This window comes from Vidua macroura, chromosome 4, assembly GCF_024509145.1.
Source record: "Vidua macroura isolate BioBank_ID:100142 chromosome 4, ASM2450914v1, whole genome shotgun sequence".
In the NCBI taxonomy this organism is placed as follows: Eukaryota; Metazoa; Chordata; class Aves; order Passeriformes; family Viduidae; genus Vidua; species Vidua macroura.
The window spans coordinates 14,894,509-14,917,600 of record NC_071574.1 but is presented as its reverse complement, the minus strand read 5'-3'; positions in this window follow the sequence as shown (position 1 = coordinate 14,917,600).

Genomic DNA, 23,092 nt, shown 5'->3' with positions numbered 1-23,092 from the left:
AATCTATAGTTAATCTTAGTGAATCTAAGGACAGAATTAATTTTGTTTACTTGTCTAAGACTGCATTTTAGGATCAAAGTTGTTGTGAATGTGATTGTTGCAGCAGCTGGTCCTCTGTGGTTACAGCCTGTGGCTTCTCATATCTGAAACTGTTACTCCTTGATCTGGGGTCTGGAGGCCTTGTGATGGCGGGGGAAAGTCCAAAGTTTGCACTCTGCCTATGGAATTAATTGTCTGGGCATTTGAATGGTTTATAATTTCTCTAGCTGGGCAGGGTATGAGTGCTTGAGGGCAGCTGTGCCCTCCAGTTCTCTACTGTAGTCTGTGGTTATGTTTTTTTCCTTGTCTTTTTTCCCTAATGCTTTTTTGGTGGTTGAAATGCATTTTAACTGTTCTTTGATCAGCATTTTTATTATTAGATAAATATACAGTGTCAAAATGTGGCATAGTTAATCTATTTCATCTGGTCATAACTTTTGCTGTTCTCCTTACAAGACCCAAAAAAGGAAAGATCAGACAGAAGTGCTATTCTGGAGGTGGTTGTTGTTGTGGATTTTTGTTTCTATTTGGTTGGGTTTTGTTTGTTTCAAATTAAGACTGAAAAGCAAAGGATATCAGAAGACAGCAGTGAGCTTGCTCAAGAGGGAATTCCAGTCCAGACTTGCTGTTCCATATGATGTGCTTTTTTCAGCATCCTTGCCCTTCTAACACAAAACTGTCTTGGATATATCAGCGTAGCTGTAGTTTGAATCTTTTCAAGCACTGTGTGATGGTTTGCTTTTCTGGGACACTTTAGGTAGAGCATGCTGGAGGATCTTGAGGAAAAAAATATTATTTTTAATCCTGTTTCTACTTTGGCCCATCTGAAGTCCTTTAGAATTTCATCATGTGATTCTGAGATATTAAGTTTCTCCCAGTCGCAAATTGGACCAAACAGAGTTTGTTGAGGACTGATCCTGCTTGGTCCCTGTTAAGAGGAGTTTAATAGCTTATTTCACTTGTTGCTAGACTGCACGAATACCTGGAGTTAATATTTTTACTGTTGAAATTATGAGACATTTATGATTAAAGAATGGCAGCATTGCTGGAAAAAAGGCACCTTAGGAAGATTTTTGTTAGCTAGGGTTTTCATGTTTCTGTGTCTGTGTTTTCACAATATTTGATCTGAGTTTTCAGTGTGCCACAAGGGAGAGAAGGAAATGAATAAACTAAATTTCAGCTAAGATTTCAGTAACTCTGATAAGAAAAGAAAAAGATGCATCATGTATGTGAGTGACTTTGTATTATGCCATCAAGAGTGTAAGAAGAATTCACCCAGCCTGATCTTGGGAGGATGATTTTTCCTTCATATTCCACATTAGTTCCCAGGGAACAAGCCCAAAGAGCTTGGTAGGTTCCCAGCTAGTACAAACTAAAATAGCCATGAAATACAGCCCAGCCTTAGAGAGACTTGTGTTTTGGGCTCAGTGCACCAGTTCCTGGGACAGGGTGAAGAACTACATTATAGAGAGGGTTAGTAGGGAACATTATTTATGCTGTACATATAGAATCACTATGGCAAGATGAAAAATTTTAAGTCAGTTTTGGTGGGGTGTGGATTTGCATTAATCTACTGAAGACTTTGGTTTATAGCTTGTCTTGGCCTTGTTAAAGCTTCTGTGGCTCCTGGGGTTTATTGCTTCACGGTGCTCAGAAGGACATAAATTTGTATAGATCAAAATTGTTCTTGTTTATCTCCCCTGCAAGTGGAGGAGGCCCAAAAGACACAATTGAATTGAAAACAGTGTGCATGAGAATTCCAGCCAGCCAATCAAGCTTTGTGGACAACATGATTTTGCTGATACAGATTTGTTGGAAATATTATATTTCTTTCTGAGATGGGGATGATTATAAAAGCAGATCTCAAGAGAGCAATTTACTGGAAACCCAAGCCATGCTGAATAGTAACTACTTTTACCTAAGGAAGTTTGCCTTTTGCAAATTGCAGGCAATTTGCAGACCTTGCTGCTGTGTTGATTTTGGGATTGCAGTGGATGTTCTGTTGCGGCTGTTGTGGATTTTTGTATTTTCCAGGCCATATCTTTTAAATATTCTCAAATTTAAGTGATACTTGAATAGTTTTCATCCCTGGATATTATGTTTGTTACTAGGAATGCATGCAATGAATGGAATGTCATTAAAATTTTACTCACTTTGTAAATTTTACTCCTACTGAAAAAATAGATCATGTGAAGAAATTTGACAAGTCAGGTGTACAGCTAGGTCAGAGGAGACAAAGTGTATATGCTATTGGTCCTGCCTAGTTTTGAGAGAAACCCAGTTCAGTGAGACAAACCTTAGACAAACCCCTTACCAGGATTTACCTCAGTCTTCACTCACTTCACAAATGAAAATTTCAGAATTTGCTCCTTTGGAAACCTGGTGCCAAGAGAAGCTGGATACTGTGTGAGAAGATCCTGCTCAAGATGTGCCTCTTGGCCTGGCACTATGCTCCAGTCTTACTCTTTCTGTGTCATCCCACAGGTGACCTCTGAGGTATAGGCTTGATATATTTTGCCTATAGAGCAGCAGTAAACACCTTGTTTTGGTTATATATCAAGGCTTACCAAGCAAGGCAAGTTTGAAACAATGAAATGAAAGACCAGTTCTAAAATATTTAGGTAATTCATTGGCACTAACTCACCCAGGTGATGTGGGAGGAGAGAGACCCTTACATTTTACTCCTTTATTTTGGTTAAATGTGCCTAATGGGAAGAATCCTGCTGTGTGATTCTGGCTGCACTGTAGAAGTGAGTGTGAAGAGAAGCATCTGATGCGGTATTTGCAGGATTTTGGGTAGACTGCTCACACTCCATTATGTGTCTGAGTGGGGCTGACGGAGGATTTCTCTCTGGGGTCAACTCATCAGTCAGTTTCAAATCCCTTACTGAGCCTTGCCTGCTCGATGTAAGGAAGTGAAAGAATTAATCAGAGGATGCAGTTCTTGGGCTGTGAAAAGGAAATAAAGGGAAGTGGGAATGCCGGTGCTGGCAGGTTGCTCTCAGAGCTGTTGTCAGGTATGTGACCATCCCATGACCTGATGGAACAAGTAGAGGTTTGGAGAAACTGATTATAAGTGGTACCTGTCATGCTGTGAGAAGACCTTAAAGATTTAAATGTCACTCTTCTAAGCACTTTTTCCCCTAGCTTGCTGTTTTGTTTATATATATCATATGGCAGTATCACTTTTAGATACCAAATGGAAAGCATATGTAACAAACCAGAAATCTTCCACTCTGTGCAATCAAGGGTGACATCCAATATGAAAAATGGATTTTCCTGAGGTGGAACATGCTACTTTAATTATTACATGCAGTTTGGAATCATGACTATTTGTATAATTAGAAGTTTGGAAAGGCTTCTACAAATTCTTTCTACTTAGTCATTAAAGAGGTTTTTTTCCTTCATGTCTAAATGCAAGCTAGAAGATGAATATTGAAAACAGCTTGGAAGGCATTCTGGCAGATGAAATATTTTAGATATTGGTATTGCCTGGATTTCAGTAAGCATTTCTCAGCTGAATAGTCAATAATTTTTTTTTGCCTTTAAAAATCTGTTTAGACCATGCCTGGAAAATAATCTTGTTGAAAGGCAAATGGCTGCTGTGGTCAAAACACTTTACAACTTCCCTGGCATTAAGGTTAAAACTGTATTTCCATATGGGCCTTATAGAATTGTAAATAAATAGATGTTTTCTGGTGTGTGTGTGTTTTTTTGTTTTTTTTTTTTTTTTTTTTTTTTTTTTTTTTTTTTTTTTTTCTTTATTATGTAATGATGTGCAGGCTGAATTCTGCTCCTCATTATTTGAAAAAGCTGTGGGTAGTGGCATCTATTATTTGACATTTCTTGGGAGTGAGTGCTCTGAAATAGTGCTATTATCACATTGCAAAACGACCTAATCTAAACAATGGTCCAAATTCTCATCTTATTGACAACAGTGTAAATCTAGGTGAAATCCCCTGAGACCAAGTTAAATACATGGATTTCCTTTACATTTCTACTGTTGTTTTAAAGTGCTGAATCTGCCCCAGTGACATAATTGAAAGAGCCACTGATTACACAAAAAAATCCTCTGCTATTTGATAAGGTTCCACAAAGAAAGTTTATCCTCGTGACTTCTGTGTATTTTTAAAGCAACTTCTTTTCTGTTGAATTGATTAAGCTCTGTTGAAAATTCTTGAGTGTGGAAGAAAATCAGCTGTGACTGTGGGAGGGAATGGCTGATAATTTAGTAAGAAAAAAAACCAGCATTTCTGTAGACTTCTGAAAAAAAGAGATTTCTCCAGTAGCTGTAATTTTGAAAATAAGCTGGTTTTAAAGTTTGATAGTATGTTCTGAGCGGAGCTCTTCCCTTGCTTTAGGCTCTTTGTGCACTTTACCAGGGGTCAGGAAGTTTGCATAAAAGCAGGGCAGTAGGTAAAATCCCTCTGAAATCACAAGTAAAACTCCCAATTAAGCAGAGTCAGGATTAGAAACCATGTCGAATGCAGTAGACAGACTAATTTTGCCTGTGGAGAATTTGTCCATCAATCAGGTGTGGTTAGTTTTCCACACTGAAAAGAGAGTTGTGCTTGGTTTTGTGTATTGTCATTCCCTTTTTCTTAAAAACAGGGTGCTACTATAGCCTGCTTTAATGTCACCAACCACTACAGTAGTGTTATTGGAATGGTTTATTTCTTTGTCTTTTTTAATATTTTATAAGGACTTTATATAAAGGGCTCCCTCTTGGTTAGGCAGAAACTGGTCTGTTCGTACGTATTTCCAGGAAAACTGGGGAAAGTGGATGGAGCTTCAAATGACTGGTGCTGTACCAGCTCTGCACACATCTCTCTGGGTTTCTTTCTCCTGTGGTAATGACTGGAAGCTTTCTGTATCCACAGGCATAACAAATGCACAATTAGTCTTTGGGTTTTAAGATTACATCAGCTCTGAAGCATTGCTGCTCTGGAGAACCAGGTCAGTGTGGTCAATTCATGTAGATTATAGCAATTGCAAAGTGAATCTTTATCCCTGATGTTCCCCTGGCAGAGGAGACTTAGACCTTTTGATCACTGAATGAAGGGAATTATTTTATTCAGTGACCTATTATTGTTATATCTTTTGAATGAGTTCAGAGCTACTCATTCTCCTTTCTTTCCAGAGAGAATTCCATCTGTTTGAATGGTAGGGTCCTTGCCTCCTGATGATCTAGTCCATTTTCTGTGCACAGTCAAAAGAAGAATATCTGTGAATAAACTAAAAAATGCTGTGTGCCTGTGGCTCTCTGACTAAGCATTTGCTGGAAAAAAATCAATATGTAAGCAATTTGTACATGAAAATATTTCCTTGTAGAAGAAATAGAAACTAACAATAGAAACTCTAGTGTACACCTAGGAATTACAAAATCTGGAAGGGAAGGTTTATATACTGTAAAGCAGCATAGAATTTATAACAATACCAGTGGGCCAAACAGCATTGTACTATGTTAATTTTTTTGCATGCTTGGAGATAGGTTGTTCTATCTGTGTTCACCATCACTGCATTTTGCATAATGAAGCTGCATTAGAGCCAAAGGGTGTTAAAGCAGTTTGGTGTGGGGCTCAGGGATTAGCCAAGGTGGCATGGGGTAGAGAACAGGCACCTCCACTTAGGAAGGCAGATTAATAAATAATGGAAAATCCAGCAGTCTCTTTCCACTCATATTGAGCACAAACCCAGTAGAGCGCTATAAGGTAGAGTTTTTGGAGGTGATATTTGACATTGTGAGCAGGACAAAAATAAGGATAATTACAGCCTCCAGACTTCCATGAAGTGTGAGTACATTAAGTTTGTAGATGTTGCTTATGAGCCCCTACATAGAGGGATTGAAATATTTTGCAGAATCAAATACAATGCTGTATTTTAGTGGGTGATAATTCCATGTCATTCAAAATGCATCGTATGTAGATGTATGTAAGTAGATGCTTGTTGGACATATGGCAGAACAAAGCATCTCCAGCTCACTAATTCAGCATCTGCATTCCGAAGTAGATGAAACTCTATTTTTCAGAAATCTTTCTGAATTAAATAAGTCCTTTCAACTGTCTTTTCTTGAAACCAGCCATGAAATTGTTTTTCCTCCCAGTCCTATGAAAATCTGTGACAAATTATAACCTTTCCAGCCCTTCTCCCTTTGGCAAAAAATGGAAAACGTTCTCAATATACTTTGATTTTACCGAAGACCATTATCTCTCATGGGCAGACTTTGGCTAATAAGTTTTGCCTTGCTGTGCTTTTCAGCTGCTTGTAAGAAGCCATGAGTGTGCTGTCTTTAATCTTTATAACTAATATACTTCTAATCTCTCAATTCCTTTTCCCTTTGTGCTGCAGTTTGTGTGTGACAGCCCCAGACATTTTTCAAGTCCTCTAACCTGTTTTCGAGTTCTCTAACCTGTCCTTTTTTTCCTTCTTTTGGAAACAAAAGACCTTTTTTGGAGTCTGGGAGAAGAACTTGCTCCAAATCTCTCACCATCAGGTGCACTGTATCCAGATATTGCTGAATCCATTCTTTCATTTCATTTTATACTGGTGGTAATAACAATTTGTAACGGCTATTATTGCACATAAAGCAGGTTATTGCTATTTTCAGGGTAAAAGATGGACAGAGTCTATATGCAGGTGGCTCCATGGCAGTGTGTGTGATACAATAAAAGTTTATGAAACACTGTGTGCAGTACTGCGGTTTTGGAAGAAGCCCCTTGTGCTGGGAGCCTTTTCACACTGTTGAAGTGATTCAGAAATAGTTGCAAGCTAGTGTTAGTCTGGGTTGTCAACTCCAGATTGGAAAAGCTATGTATAGAGGAGGTATCTCTCCCAGACTGTTGTTTTGATCCTTCCATGCCTTGTGTCTTGGTAATTTATGCACATGGCAAGTGGAGTTTCCCACACACACTGCCGACCTTGGATCTGAAGGCCAGACTAGAGAAGTCGAGACTATAAAGTCCTTGGAAAACACAAGACTGCAAAGAGGATTAAATAGGCTAGCTGATGTTGAACTTTTTTGTTTAAGAAAACAGATGTGTCGGAGGCCATGACCATTTGCTTGAAAATAAGGATATGGGGTGGGGACCACAGTCTTTTGCATGACCTGAATTCTGGAGAACAGGTAACAAGAGAATTCACATGGGATGCCTTCCATCCTTGGCATCTAGACACATCAAACAGCAATCCATTGCTTAGTTTCTCACTTCTTTGCTCCCTATCAATTTTATTAAAATATGTGAGAGCTATTCAATTCTCAGACCTGTTCTCAGACCTTATGGAAATCCATCTTTTTATCCTTCTTTTCATTTGCGTGCCTGTGTGGAGGTGCACACGCCTGCACATCTGTATTTGTGTGCTGGCCGCGACACTCAGCTGTAAAGAATGCGTGACAGCCGTGACCGTGGAGCTGTGACACGGCTGTGTGGTGTGAAATGGGGCTGGGAAGGGAGGGGAGAGACCGATGGTACACATTGAGTGTACAGTCATTCCCTCCTTTCCCTGTCTGAAAGGCTTCCAAATCTCATATATTCACAGGCAGACCCCAGCCAAAGCCCGCAGCTGTCATGCATTTTCAACAGATTCCACAGGGCCTAGATGAGGTTTGAAGACATTCCTTAGCTCTTACACATTAGCTAAAAGGAATTACCGTAACATCTGATATTGTGGAAGTGGGAAATTTGCCATCCTGACCTTGCCCAAAGCATTCCGGAACTGGAGGTCCAAGGATTTATTATCTCAGATGGCCTCTAAAGGTTGTTGAGGGCCTGTCTAGTGGTGCTGCAGCCCAGCTCAGACAACCAATGTGCTATTCATTTGGAGGGACTGTGCTGTTTTTTTTTTTTTTTTTTAATTTTTTTTCTGTAAGGCTGAAATAATGGGCAGACACATGTTACTGCTGCTCTCTGGATCTTTGTCATAGGAAAAGCATGTTCCATTGGAGCAATTCCCAGCTGTCAGTAATGTGCTGAAACACCACAGCCAATCATCAGAGAAGAGGCCAAATAAACAGGATGTTCACAATGTGTATGATGGTATGAGTGTGTAACAAACTTTCTGCACATTTCACAGTCTCCTAATGAGATTGACATGCATTGCTTAATCTGCATCTGTCTGTTTGGGGAAGAAACACATCAACACCATGGAGACCATGTGCAAGTAAGCTCTGCTTCTTGGCTCAGTGGCTGTTGATGTGATAGGACAGGATCTGGTACTGAGCTGGAAGCGAGCAGTTCTTCAGAGATACTCATTTAGCTGCTGGGAAGTGCCCTATAGTCAGCCAAGTGCAGTTTGGTGAGTGTTCGTGTAATCAGAGCTGTTATTATAGCAAAAGATGACAAAAGTGCCTGAGGATGATGCACAGAGCTAATTTTTAAAGGACTGAGGTGCCATTTGTTTTCTCTTTGTTTTGATTTCAGAATTTATTTTGATTGCTTTGTGCGTTTTAAAAAAAATCTGCACGCAGTGCAAACCAACAAAGGAAAGAATGTTTACAGAAATCTATAATTACATAATGGAAAAGCAAAAGCCATTGTGTCTTTAATTTGAAGTCAGGACAGTATAATTAGAATAGCAATATAAAAAGGAAGTTGATATCCTCACCCTCCAAAGCATGCATTTTTCCAGCAGTCAATGTTCTCATCCCCAAAAGCATGCGCATTTTTGAGCGGAGTGGATGTGAATGCACATTAACTATCTAGCTGCACATTCACTGAGGTGCAAGACCCAGAGAGTTTATTCCACAGCTGGACTTTATCCCAACTTCTTTCTTAATCCCTCTTCTCCTTTCTGCTAGGTCTTTTCATGGTTTGTGGATTATAACATCCTGAAAATTTTGTTCATGCAAGATTTTTATGGGTGACATCCCATGGCAGTTACTTACCTGAAAAAATACATCTTAAAAGAGCTAAAGGCAAAGCGGAAATACAAGTCTGATAACCTCCATTATATGTGAAAGTATGTCTGGAATAGCTGTGACCTGCCCTATCACAGTACTCAAACTATTGTTAGCATTTCAATCTTATGGGTCAAATGTGTCAGGTACACTTATTAGAAATGCACCCACCACAATTTCACACAGTATCTTTGCTCATATAAGCTCCAGGAGAAAGTTAATGCTCAAATGCCTTTGCAATGAGCTGCTGTAGAAGGTGTTTCAGAAGCTGCCAGTGTTGGATGATGATAGTGGTGAATTAATTTACTGTAATAGGGTAGACCAGAATGTAGGAATAAATACATACATCCTGCTTGGCTGTATCTAGTCAAACTCTGGAGAACTGGCCACCTTGTGTTGCATTAGAGTGAGGAAAGAGATCAAGAAATTAAAATTACACTTTTCAAGATAATGGCATTCTAGACATGACTTTATCTTAATGGCCCTACCATTATCTTTCAGTTTATATTGGCATTTAGGACATGAAAAACCATACCCCCATTTCTCTCCGAAAATTTTCAAAAAATGTGCAGGTGATAGTACAAAAGACTAATAGATTATTTCCAGATAATGTATTTAGCATTTCTGTTGTGCAGGAATACTGCTTCTCAGGGATGCTTCTGAGGAAGAACCCTTTTACTAACAAGAAATATCAGAGGATATCAAACAATTTGGGGAAAAGAGGAGGCAGTGAGTTATTGGCAGTTCTAGCCCAAGCCTCTGGGAAGACATAGGAAAAGGTGACTTCTGCACAGATTCTTAGGTTATGACTATTCTGGAAATCTAAGTGTTGCAGCAAAAATTTAGGCAACATATGAGTCAACAAACAATATGAGAAAGAGCAGAAAAAATTCTGATGTATCTATCAAGATGCCAAAATAGCAAGTAAGCATAAAGTCAGAAGTAATTCTGGGTTCATGGGAAGAGGTGTGTTGCCAGCTCTGAATATGCTTGAAACAGATGTGATGTAACTTATTTGAAGAAGACTCTTTGCCTTAGTGGCTATGGTTTCCTAGCGCAATCTAGAGCCTTTGTGGGTTTCACAGGAATGGAACTTATGGGAATTCCTTGTTGTGGCTGACTTGTTTGTGGAAGGTGAGAAATGGAGGAAAACAGTTATATTCCAGGACAGGTCTTGTCTGATGGGACATCTAGAGCTTGGAAATGGAAACTGAAGAGATTGCGTAGCAATTAGCATGAATCCCTTTCTGTCATGACGCAAGCTGCTCTTTTTTTTAAACTGCCTTGTGGTTCTACTTCTTAATTTTATAACCCAGTCACATCTTTCATATTTAGAGTGCTATCCTAGCTCTCAAACACTAAGAATATTAAGAATTTCTCTTCACGTTTGTATCCCACTCCATTATGTCCAATTAATTTTGTTTTTTTTTTCCTGTGTGAGTTAAGAGTAGAGGCCTAGAGAATGCCTCATATCTTTTCAGGTGCCCTGGAAAGGGAAGTATTTAGAAACTCTGGCTGAACTTACTCCTAAGCTGTATAATGAATACTAATGTAGCATGCAGGGTTTTGTTTTCCTAGCTTGATTAAATTGTGAGATGCTAAATGTATGGATCTTGGTACAGGCATAAATAAATCAGAATAAATCTACTACAGTGCTTTAAGTTTATATGCAGATTATAAAATTAAACCATTACAATGCTGTCACTCTGATTTATTTAATCTGACCTGAGACATTTATTAGCCATGACATTCTAGACCTCTTATAAAGCTATACTCATGAGAATTAAATGTTTCCACCAAGTTAAGCTACTTCAATATTGACATTCTTCCCTAGAATCAAAAAAAAAGAGCATGGCTAGGATTTCCATAGAAAAACAATTCTTTCAGGAGGTATTTTTATTTGTTCTGTTTATTGCCATTATTGCAAACTAGATCAGACTCTATTTAATCTCTTTAGCTTCTGAAACTATATTTGGTTGTACTTCCCAAGAGCTTACTCAGCAATGCCAATGCATTATGGAATCAATGTGGAACAGGAAGAAGACAAGCAGGAAGCTTTAAGTGTCTGATACAAATGCATTTCTATGACTTTATAATAGCTTGAGCAGATGTGATGTTGTTTTTTCATCTAGGTGTATGCAGTTATTAATATTTTAAGACATTTCCTGAGCAGAGTCGCTGCTGCTCTTGCCCTTTGTTTATTGCATGTTTTCAAAATGAGTTGTGATCCTCATCCATGTAACAAACAGATTGTTTCTCTTTCAAAATGAACTGTATTTTTAAAAAAAACCTTCTTAGCCTTTCTGTTTGACTGCGTAGCCACAAGCATTTGGATAGTTACCCATAAAAAGGTTTTGGGGGTGAATGCATTCATTTGCTTTAGTTTTAAACCTAAATAAAAAGGATGAGAGTATGAAATTTAAAAATTTTAAGTTACTTATCTCCTGTTGCTCAGCTTGCTCAGAAGTGGAGCAGAGACAAAGTCTGGTGAATTATCAGAGAGATGAGAAGCAGAGAGGAATTCCTGTAGAGGAAAATACAACTCTGAGTCTCATTGCCAGTCTGGTCCCTCTATATTTGTTCAGTATCTCTTCCTCACAAGCTGAAAAGCTTTGGGAAAGACTTTTATCAGTACAATGGAGAAAGAGTGGCATCCTCAGAAAACACTGCCTGAGAGGATAACCTGGGCACATCTAATCAATTGTCTACCACTCCAGAAGCCTCAGGAAATGCTGGTGTATTGATGTCTCTCTGATTTAAGGCCTGTGGCTTAGTGTTTGGCCTCCAGAGAGCTCAATGGAGGATTCTGGAGTGAAATTCAATGTCAGGAAATCTCATGAGGTGATCTAATGGGAGAAATTGTCAATGAATGAACTTCTTGTTCTTGCCAGGTTTAAGAAGATGCTGTGGGTTTCACACTGGGGTTATAGCTGAACAGTGAGGGGGAAAAAGCCCCAGCTGGATAAGAAACTTAGAAAAGGAGGTAGAATAAAAATACCAGGAAAAGGGAGGAAAAATTTTCATGGTTTGTTACACAGGCAAGGGTGAGGATAAGGAAGACAAACACCAATCTCTAGGGGTTTTTTCAGCTTGTTTTCTGAATAGAATGTTTGTACAATGTAGAGATACAGAGTGAAATGTTGTCAGTGAGGGAAAGTAGAGGAAATATGAGGAAAGAACAAGGCTGTCCCAGGTAAAGAGAGAAACAGAGTTAAGCCCATTTATTAGGCAGCTGTCTCCTTACCCTTGGTCTCTTTTGTTTTTAGAAATTACTGCTGAACACAGGTGACAATTTATTCTCTTGTGTTGTCTGTACTTTTGCATGTGTGAATCAAGACTTGAGCAAGGCCAGTTTGGAAGAAATTTCAGTTAGGAGTGTTTAGGGAAGGCTTCTCTTCTGAAAAACTTGAAATAAAGTAAAATTCACTCTGTTAGTGCAGAAACTAGAAAAAATAATCAAAGATTAAGGAAATGAGAAAATGAGCAGATTTTGAAATGCTTTTGCAATGCCTCCCAGAGGATCATATGGTGTAGCCTTACAGTTTGGAGATGTTTTGCTAATATGAATTTTTATCCTTTAGCTGTCTTTTGTACCTAATTATTTACTCACTTGTTTAATAAAACAAGTTAAGAGTCTTAGGCAAAACCCATTATTTAAAATGCAAATGATCTGACTTTATTTAGGGAGTTAACAAACTCTATGAATAGAAGGGCCAGACAAACCACTGTAAAATTTCTATTCCATTCCTTTGGAAAATCCTCCCCTTTGCCCTCCCATTCCTAACCACAACCACACATATATCTGCTATTTTGAGGAATGGCAATATATTTCTCAGTCGTATTTTCCTTGCCATTTTGGTGGTTATAAATTGAATTCTTCATCCTCTGCTCTGGTTCATATTTTTTAACCTAAATCAAACTCATACGTCAATCTCCAGTTGACTAATGCATGCCATAGAAACTTAAGGACAAGATTGTGAACCATATACTGAGAATGACATAATACTTGATAAAATACCAAATATTTACCAAGCTAAAGCCAGTGAAAATCAGTGTCAGTGGCAGCAACAGAACTGAGAAAGGCAGTAAACATCTGCTAATTTAGTTCATTTTGACAGGGAAATAGCTTTTTCAATCTAAAAATCTTTAGTGCTGTAAATATACAAAGTGTGCTGTTTGTTGATGATAAGTTATTAGTTAATGACAAACAGGCCTAAAGCTGCCAGTAATAATAAGCTGCTATATCTCCACTGAAATTCATATAGCTCCTCTAATTTCATCAATTAAACATCTGTTCCCAAACCTAATAATGAGCAATACTGCTGGTGTGAGCCAACTGATTTTTTCTTTTTAAATCCACATGGAACTGCGGGGTCTACTTTTATGTGACCCTGACTGTTGGGACATCCACTACTTTAGCATTCCCAAAATAAGCAGAACCCTTCCCAGTGAATATGAGATGCATCTGCTGAAGTTCTTCCTTCCTCATCAGCTCAATCATGTTCCCTCCCTATTTCATGTGTCCCTACAGGCTCCTCACCTGGTGCTGCATCAGGTGTGAGCAGCTTGCCACCACTTCCACAACCTTGTGTGCAAGAACAGCTTGCCCTCTTTGCTGTCCTCCAACAGCAGGCTTCCTGTTCCCAGTCCTCCCCATCTGCTCCTCCAGTATTCCCAAATCCATCTGCTCGTCATAGTATCAACATTTTTTTTAATGCTGTCTCTGCTGAAGAGAGCAGGCTGCCTTAGTTTGTAAGACTCTTGCTTTATATGTTTATACTTGAGTCTTTTGAGGTTTCTGTTTCACTTGCACTTTAAAATAACCTTTTCTTTTTTTGATTCCATTTTGTTCATCTCACCTGAAAAAGATAGGCCCATAAGGCAGGAATGCTGCCTTCCTGAAGGTTTAAAAAAACATCTGTCACCTGACAATGATAGGGAAAATATCTTTATGATGGTAAGAAGAAAAGGCTGGAAATATCCTTATAAATGAACTGTGAGATGGTACTGAAATGATCTTAAGAATATTTTAATTCTGAGCTCTTTTATCCTTATTTAGTCATTGAAGACACAATCTTATATGCAGCTAGCCCTCTTGTGAAGGTGGTGTTTGAATGTTCCTGTGGTACTAACCTGTTCCGCAGTGTGTCCTGCAGGTCCTCTCGGAAGTGCTGTGGTCTGTAGTGGGAACTAGCACAGCCATTTGCCCAACTAAGAAATTCCCTTTCTAGAAGAGAGCACAGGAGCTGCCTTAAAAAGGGATCTTTTGGAAGAAAAGAGGTCAGACCTTAACCAGAGATAATCAACCCCTATTTAAAAGGCCTTTTTTAATTAAAAAAAAAAAAAATCAGAAAGTGAGTTAAGAGAAAGTTGAATCTAAACATTACATAGATATTGGATCTTGGAATCTAGGTATTTGCTAAATTTAAGTATTGTTTAGTGTCTGTATTTTCTCTTCATGAAGGTATTTGCACATCATCATCCTTTTCCAGTATTCTCACTTAAAAGGAATGAAAAGAGACATTCAAGTGTATCTCCTCTCATAAGGATTTTTTAAAACTCTCATTTTTATAGTTTCTTTCACCTTAGGTATTTCAGTTTTCCAATCTTCTTCTTAGAAAGTGAACATCTGTTCATAGATAAAATGTTCCTTAGAGGTTTAATCAGCTTCAATCTAGAGGTTAAAACACATTTCTGCTCAATAGTCCTCTCTTTATGTATTTTAGATTTCTTAAGAGAAATGAAAGATGGAGATGATACTCCATTTAAATTACCTACACATCCTAACACATAAATCCCTTCCTATTGCTGCTTTTTAAGGCCCAGTCTCTAACTGTATTGGTCTATAATGATATCTATGTGTGTCTGTGCAAGCCCCAGAGTACAGTCAGTGGAAATTAATAATCTCAGATCACCCATGAAAATTATGAATTGCATTGGAGTTAATACCAATTTGTCAGGGTCCCTGATAGTGAACTTCCATTCAGTGACTATTCCTTATTTTAAGGTTGATCTTACTCTATTGATATAAATCTCACTGATACTGGATAGTGGTAAACAAACTAAAAGTGCATGTCTTAAAGAGGTCTCAGATTATTGCATCAGTGCAGTTGCTTCCATTAGTGAAATGTATGATCTCAAAAGGTTGAATGGGATATCTGATAAGATCTTCTCTCCATAAAAACATGCTGACTGGCAGTAATTATCTTCCTATCTCTGAATTCTTTATCAACTGAACCCCCTTTTGGTGTTCCAGTGTTTTACCAAAAATAGATGTCACTAACCAGCCTGCAATTACCTGTGTCATCCACCTTGCCCTTTATGGCCACTGGCAAATTATTAACATTCTTCCAATCTTCTTGAATTTCTTCATTATTAAAATATGTATTAAAAGTCCACCTTATCAGGCTGGATATGTATTCAGCAGCTCTTCTAGGAATCTGTGCCTCTTACCTTGGCCAGTTGTTGTTAAAGTGTTTATAGCTAGCTGGTACCAATTAGCACCTTCCATGACCATAAACTTCATCCAGTATGGATTTTTATGGATCACAGTCTGATATTTTTCCAGGAGTTCTGTATTGCAATCTTTCTCTTTGTTTGTTATCTTAATTGTGACTCAGCTGGCTGTTTAATGAAGTTACTGTCTTTCTTTAGATATGGTTTGTGGTCTTTTCTCAAATGATAAACATATTCCCAAGTAGTTTGATTAATTTACTTTTTGCTTTGCAATTTTTCTTTCCAATCATTTTAGCTTAGTTTTTTTCTCCGGGAAAGGAGATGGTTTGAAGCAATATGTCTGGAAAAACAAGTGTGTCACTCTAAACAAGATTTTTTTCACCAATTTTAAACTTACTCAGACCATTGGAGTGGTGACAGTACTTGCTGAGAGGGAAAATACATCTGTTTTTGTAAATAGATGTAAGTCAGTGTTAATCTGGGGCTGGTGGAAGTGGGATAGTGGTTTAAGTGTGAAATAAGAGGATCAAGATATTTTCAAGAGCAGTCTTAAAATGGTATTATTGTAACATTTTCCATGACTTTCAAAAGGCAGAAAATATTGTTTTCAGGAGTGCTTTGTGCAGTAGCCCATATTTTGTAGCTGGCTTATTTCAGTGGGGCTGTTTTCAGAGATGAATGAGTTTTTATAATAATAATAATATCTCTTGTTTGTAGTGCTACTGCACGTCTGTGGGTGACAGTAAATGCTTATGTCTTCACCTGCCTTCAACATTAATATGAGATACAAACAAATGATTGTTTGTAATAAAAATAAATAACCCATTAGATAGCTTCCAGAGGATGTGCAGCTCATTTTAGTTACTGGCTTTGGTTAATGAAATAAAATTGACAAAGGAAAGCCCAGGAAAGATTTATTGTTACATAAATCTTAGGTATATTTTGTACATCCTTGGAACAACAGATCTTTAGACATTAGCTTTAAATAGATTTACAGGAGTCAAAGGTCATAGTTCCTGAAAACAGAGGAAACTATGCATAGAGATTGTGTTTATTTTCAGTCTCTTAAAAAAATCAAATGGAACCATTCAGTGCATAAAGCAGAAGCACTTTGTTATGAGTAGCAGAACCAAGGACTGCGGATATTTTCATCTCCCTGGTTACCATGTGTAACAAAAACAGATGTAGAAAAACTTGTGGCTTTTTTTGGTCATCATTACTTGCTGTAATAGATTTTTTTTATATACATCTATATATCTATATATATATTGCAGTTTGCTTAAACAAATGTAATAATTCTCTGGGAACATCTGCCCACAGAGCAGGCACCAGAAAACCACACCGCAGTTTGGAATAGGAGGCAATATGCAGTGGCCTCTGAGGAGGGAATCTGGTAATATGTACCACCTTCCTGAATGAGTGACATCTTTAATTACATGGTTTTACTGCAGGATAGACAAAGATAGATTTACAGGAGAGAAGAAAACCCAGCACTGAGATGTTTTTCCACAGACTGAATGCCAACAATTTAATTTCAAATAACCCATTTTTAAATTATAAACTGTTTCAAATGAAGATTATTTTCCTGAATTGTTCAGTACTAAATGTCATCCTTATTTAAAGCTGAAGCAGAGAATGATTCAGATCCCCTTTCTGACTAGACTGTTCATAGCTGTGCCTTGTCTGGACAGGGTGCACAGCAGAGCCTGGGTCACAGTTACTTGCCTGGTGATTTCAGTGTTTTTCCATACAGCACTATCCAGGATCACATTTATCCTTTCCATTTGTTTTAATTTAAATCATTATCTCTACACCAAGTACCGTTTCTCAGGGCTTTTCCAGCTTTGTTTTTTTTTGTTTAACCAGTTTGTGGTCCTTCACTTACTGTGGAGAAAAGTTTTGGTGCCTCTTAGGGATCTGCCCTCTGTGGTGAATTATAAAGCTGTTGTTCATCACACTTATGAATCAAACTGAGCATCTTTTCCCCTCTACCCAACAGTGACTGGTCATGTCACTAATGAGCTGTGGGATTGTTTGTGGGCTTTGATCTTAGCTTCCCTGGAATCTTTGAAGAGTCTAACTTTTTTTCTGAGAGACTGAGAAACTTGGTCAAGTGGCTCCTATTTTGGTGTCAATTATTGCATCTGTGGATCACAAACTTGTAAAGTAATGAGTTCCTCCCACCAAACAGTTGCTTTTGGGAGCATATTGGTGCATAACCTAGGGTACTAATGTATTTATTTGTTTGTGGCGTTCTTATCAGAGTAAGGACTATGTACTTAATTACATTGTAAAGCTAAATCACACCAGATCAACATCACTGGGGTTGCTGCAGTTGCTCAGCTTGGTTTGGAATACACTGGTGAGTGGAAGTGTCCAGGTCCTCTGAATATACTGAGTATTATAGACTTGAAGGAGGCTGAAATACTTGGAGATTGTAACAGGCAGAAGGGAAAACACAAATGAAAGGAGCAGAAATAGAAAGAGAAATAATCAGAGCGTTCATTATTTGTTTTCTAATAATAGTAGAAACACACAGGTCTTTCTGGTTTTAGATTGAGGATCACAGAAAATGCAGTGGTTCACAGAGAGGTCTGGAAAACAAGCCTTCTGAAAGGCTTATGCTTGGCATTTCTGCTGCTTAGGCATTTGGAATCGTGCAATTTTCTTGCATGAACACGGATAATAATGATTGGAACTCCTACCAAAAAATCATACATATTGCAACTTCAAGGGAAGACTTCACAGGTTCTTTGCATGGCCTAATTTTAATCATCCAAATCAGATGCTGGTTTAGAAACTTCATTTCCCAGGCTTCCTGCCTATCCAACAACAAGAAAAAGGCAAACATCACTAACAAAAATGGCTTGTGCTTTCCTGCATTCATATCTTTCTATCCTTTTGCCTGTGTCTCCTTCCAGCTTCAATTAGAAGAGTTTTTGCACAGTATATCAAACATAATGTGCAGTTGATCTTTAGGACCAAAATCTTTCAGTGGAATTAGGTTTTTAAAATAATATATTCTGAAGCATCTTGCTGCAAATTTTCCTTTTATTTTACTCTCGGTCATGCTTCCTCAAGTCATTTATGAGATCTCTGCCCCGAAAGCTGGCTGTAGGGTCCTTTTGGACAGTAGGCTTCCTTAGGGGCACAAGTCAGTGCTATATGTGCACAGCCAGCAATGTCGCACTGTTATCTGTCTGAGTCCTCTGAGTTTATTGTCAGTTATTTTATTGGCAATGTTCATGTCACGAGCCAGCACTGCTGTCCTGTAAGCAGGAGGTCTCACAGCAGCTGGCAATGCTGGAAATTGTGTTTTGTGATGAAGATCAACCTTTGCTTTTGTAACATGCCCACCAGTTCCCAGCTCTTACCAGTTCCTAGGGGTGAGGTTTCTTAGCACTGGAGTAAAGTGAGGGCAGGAGGCAGCTGCTGGGCATTGTGGAGAGTGTTTAAAGCACTGTACAAAGCCAGATTTAGCTGCTCTCCATCAGTCTAAGTTGACCCTATAGGTATATGCAGGGCACATTCATAAAGAACAAAAGGTCAAAGAGTCAAAGACTCATAATAATCAGCCAACTAAATGAATGGAAAAAAAAAATACTGCTTCCTTTTTTTCCCCTTCACTTGGGGATTGGATATTTGCCACCAAGCTTTAGACATAATTAAAGCAGGGGCTTTGTTCACAGCAGGTACAGCAGAATACCTTCTTTCATAGCTGCTCCACTACAATAACACTGTTTTTCTTGCATCAGAATGATTATTTTGTTCGACTGCTTCTCTGGGGCATAGCTCTTCCTACACTTTGTGGAGAACTCCACGATTCCAGTACCTTTCTCTTCCTTCCCTCTTTCTTTCCAGGCTATGCCTTTACAAAGGGTGGAGGAGAACCTCCCAGATTAACAAGAAATCTCTGGAAAGCCATGGTTCCACAGACAAAGTACATGGGAATGATGTCAAGGGCTGAGTTAATCAGGCTACAGTTTTGCTTCTGGAAGGCAGTGAAAAGTCAGTGAGGTAGAGAGGGATGTGTGCCCAAACATGCCCTGTATCATGAAAACAATGAAGATGATAGTAGCTGCTCCTCTGCAGACATATTTTATCACTCCCTGTATATAATGTAGCTATTGGATGTCACATTTCCACTTGAATCTGTCTTGCAGAAAACCTCCAAATACAATGAAGTCATGAAACAAGTAAAATACATAGATCAATATCACAAAATCAGTCACTCCAAATTTTTTTTCCCCTCTAGTGCAGTTTATCTGTGTCTTATGTGGGAGAGAGATGCCATCCTCAAAAGGTCTTGAGGATTTTCTACAGAAAGTTTCAGAAAATCGTGTTTCAGATAGAAAAGTAAGACTGTGGTGATGGAAAGGATGTTTTATGCACAGACCTTGGGGTCCATTTCCTTAAAAAGCTCCCTTACACTGCTGTTCTTCTGTGAAAATCGCAGCTAAATTTTGAGGAATCCACTCTGAACTGGCTTAGTTGAGCATAGTAGACTGGAGTATATTTTACTGTTTATAAATCCAGCTGGTTTCCAAATGTTCTGGGGTCTAGTTTAGCCTTCTAATACAATTATGAAAAAAAGGTCAGGCTAAATGTCAGGTGTTGACAAAGTACTGATTGTTTCCACTTTGCAGGCTTCGTAAATGTCAAGAGAAAAGAACTCTGCTGTCTTGCCCTATTAGAAAAGAATTTAGTGAATGTAAAGCGTCTGAAGAGCATTAGTGTGGCAGCACAGCAAACAGTCTGAGTCTCCTTCCATATCAGGTAGCCTGTGGAGGAATGGATGGACAGACACTTTCTCCATTTTGACTTTATGCTGTCTCTCCAAAGTCACTCAGAGAAGTTGAGTATGCAACTCAGGATCTCTTTTGTTCTCATTTTTCATTTCAAATTTTAGCCTTTCTGCAGAAGATACCTGCTATTTTTGTTTTCTCTCATTATTGTATGTTTTTTCTTTAATTTTCTTTAATTCCTTGAAAGATCATCTCCAGAACTCCTTTTCCACATGATTAGAATCACCACCATCCTGCACTCCATTTTTTCTCTTTCTGCTAATTCATACCCATAGTGACAAGATACCAGTTCCTGGTAAGAATATCCCTGATCATCCTCATCAGTCATTAGGTTGTATCCACCAAGTAAATACTTGGAGATTCAGAACTCTTGACTGTCTGATGGTCCTGACAGGTGGTAAGAAGGATTTTGAAGAAAGTGAAGTACAGTACGGTAACTGTTCTGGAAAATTTCAGTATGTGGTAACAGCATGATACTTTTGAATTTAACTGAATTGGAGCATTATTTAATCATTCAGAGCCCAAGGGAGGGATAAGAGATGATTTCTTCAGAGCTGTAGGTGAGGCTCAGAAAGCTACAACAGCAACATTGCAACCAAATATTATCTCTTGAATGTTCAGGAAACTCCAGTGGTAAAAAGGACAATAAACCAAAGAAGTGTACAAAGAGTTGGAGTGACATCTTTTGGGCTCTACCCAGTTACCAAGAGGTGTTGTGTGAGACTTTTTGCCTCCAGGATATTGCTATTGGATTGAGATGTGGGAGTTCTGTGCTCTTATGGAGAGTAAGTTGGAAGCCAGGAGAGGATATCAAATGGCTCTAAAAGGTTGTGTTTATACAACAGAATTGGAATATAATTCTCAGGATTAGCTGAGGATATTTGTAGGTGAGAAGCTACTAAGTAATGGCTGTGACCTGTGAGTGTCACGTTCTTTCCTACCCTGCTTGAAGACAACTGGAAATTAAAATTATGGCTGAGAATAATTCTGTGGATATTTGTAAAATTCCAGTTTTGACATGAAGTATCAGCACACACAGTCTGGAGCTGTCCCCTTCGGGTCAATGGAGACTTTGAGGTGATAGCATTTATAAATAAACATGAGATAATGACAGTATTTATAAAAACTCGGTATTTATACACACACAGATTTATCCTGAAAACTATAAAAGATAATTTTAAAACCAGTTTATTTAAAACCAAAATAATATTGGGATAAAACTGAATAGTTATGCCATTATGATTTAACAAAAAATACCTCATTTGCCTTTTGATGTATTCTGCTTAAATTTTGGGCAGAAGAAGAGTAGGCAAAGTGTTGTTTGTTTGTTTGGTGTTTTTTTTTTTTTTTTTTTTTTTTTTTTTTTTTTTTTTTTTTGTTTGGGTTTTTTTTTTTTTTCTTTTCTCCTGGTAGAAAGCTGTCTCTGCCTGTTAAAGGTGTACATTTAAGGCAGCTACCAGGGATTGCTCTTCCTGTGTCTGTATGTTAATCCTTTGTGTGACATCTTTGTGGAGTATGAGTATGGCACAACAAGGGATGGACAACACAGAGTGTTCTCCATCTGGGAAACTGGTGGCTGCCTAGAACATTGGAATTTTTTTCAGTGCCACTTGGGAGACTACAAAAGGCATTCATTTCAAAAGGAGACCAGGGCAATTACCACTACATTTATGTTAGAGGTTAACATTAGTGTTATTTCCTCTATTGCCTGATTTTACAGAATGTTATGCCCCACTGCTTTTATTAGATTCCAGCAAGGGATGAAATAAGTGTTATTAACCTCTAACACTTGCAGAAATTAGTCTTAAGGAAAACAGAGACAAAGCCAGGCAGCTCTTTTCCCCTGATTGTTGGTTGAGGTGCCATAAAACTTTGCAGATTTAATAGTTATTTCATCATGTATTCATGAAATAAAAATGATGGGAAGCAAAATAAGAAAACAAAAGCCAGTAAAATGCTTGCAAATTTTCTTAAGTAATTGAAAATTTACATAAAATAGAACATAGAAACAATAGAAAATAGAATAGTGGATTTTTACTGAGTATGAGGTCACTTGAATTCAAGAAACACTAATGTGAGCCTGAACAGAAAATATTCACCAACTATATTTCATTGACATCATGTTTGGGAGCTGAAAACATTTTAGATGCTTTGCTCTGTGGTTGCACTTAGGACCTCAAACAATGTTAGTTTAAACAATTCCTAGCCCTGTGTGCTTGGTACGGTCAGTGAATGGCTAGAGCATCACCAGAAATAAGAGCTGAAGAGGTTCCCACGTTGTTCAGATTTAGCAGGAGAGCATATCCTGTCATCCTCAGACAGAGAAATCACCAGAGGATGAAGAAATATGCCTAGATGTCCTGGGATATGGATTCCTGAGGGCACTTCCTAGGCTGCTCAGAAACCTCATATATTCCTGGCCATGCATGCACAGCACTCTCTTCCTGCTCCTCATCTGAATAGTTTAAATGATTAATGAGGTTGTTACCACACTGTTATGAAGTTAATTTGATAAATAATGGAAATTGAGGAAATTGAAGCCTGGCATACAGAGGTAAATTGTCTCTAACTGTGGATTTTTCTGAGGCCAGTTGTCTATGATTTAAAATACAGTATAAAGTTATGAATACAGTGCTGGATTGGCAAACTGTCCTGAATTTAAACTTAAGTTCTTCAATTTGAAGCCCTTTTAACTGCAGATAAAACTACAGGAAATATTTGTTTATCTGTTTTTAATGATTTTATTTTGAATGTGTCTTTTTCATGTGGCAGCATAGCCTTTGCCCTCCATCTTTCCCCTCCAGTCAGGGCTGTTGATTAGGATGTAACTTTTAAACCTTTAGTTATATTCCACTTCCTTCCAACTGAGTTAAATGTATACCTTAGAGCTCTTTGAAAT